We start from the raw sequence: 1095 nt of genomic DNA, 5'->3' as shown, positions 1-1095 counted from the left end.
CCCCGGCTGAACTGCAACAAAAAAATAGCCGGGCATTGTGGCAGGCGCCTGTAGTCCCAGCTACTTGGGAGGCTGAGGCAAGAGAATTGCTTAAGCCCAGAAGTTGGAGGTTGCTGTGATCTGTGTGACGCCACGGCACTCTACCCAGGGCCACAAAGTGAAACTCTGTCTCTACAAAATATATATATATATGTGTGTGTGTGTGTGTGTGTGTATAAATATATATATATATATTCTACTCTGTCTTCTCTGATTTTACCACATTCACCTTCTTATTCTACCAAAGCCTAGATACCTAATGACAGTGTTTCATTAATTGATTACAACATAATCCTAACAATTTAATTCTGTGTTCTATTTTGGTGCCTATCCAAGCAAGTCACCAACTATGTTATTTTACTTGATGGTTTTACTAGAGTCAGCTCTAAACAGAGAGGAATGAAGATAATCTTTGAATGAATCCTTTCAAGCATCAATCTTGTACCTAGTAGCAGAATAAGCTGTTAGTTCTCTATACCATCACTGCAGTTTTCTTTTATTTTTTTTAGAGACAAAGTCTCACTTTGTTGCCCTTGGTAGAGTGCTATGGCATCACAGCTCACAGCAACCTCCAACTCCTGGGCTTAGGCAATTCCCTTGCCTCAGCCTCCCAAGTAGCTGGGACAACAGGCGCCCTCCACAACACCTGGCTATTTTTTTTGTTGCAGTTCAGCTGGGGCCAGGTTTGAACCTGCCACCCTCAGTATATGGGGCCAGTGCCCCACTCACTGAGCCACAGGCGCTGACCAGGCTTTCTTTTCTTTTCTTTTTTTGAGACAGAGGCTCAAGTTGTCACCCTGGGTAGAGTGCTATAGTGTCAGAGCTCACAGCAACTGCCAACTCCTGGGCTTAAGCAATTCTCTTGCCTCAGCCTCCCAAGTAGCTGGGACTATAGGTGCCTGCCACAATGCCCGAACGCCCGGATATTTCTTCATTGTAGTTGTCATTGTTGTTTGGCAGGCCCGGGCTGGATTCGAACCCACCAGCTCTGGTGTATGTGGCTGGCTCCTTAGCTGCTTGAGCTACGGGCACCGAGCCATCATCACTACGGTTTTT

The sequence above is a fragment of the Otolemur garnettii genome, unplaced genomic scaffold (assembly GCF_000181295.1).
Source record: "Otolemur garnettii isolate 467f Iridium unplaced genomic scaffold, OtoGar3 scaffold00013, whole genome shotgun sequence".
In the NCBI taxonomy this organism is placed as follows: Eukaryota; Metazoa; Chordata; class Mammalia; order Primates; family Galagidae; genus Otolemur; species Otolemur garnettii.
Note: the sequence above shows the minus strand (reverse complement) of the source record.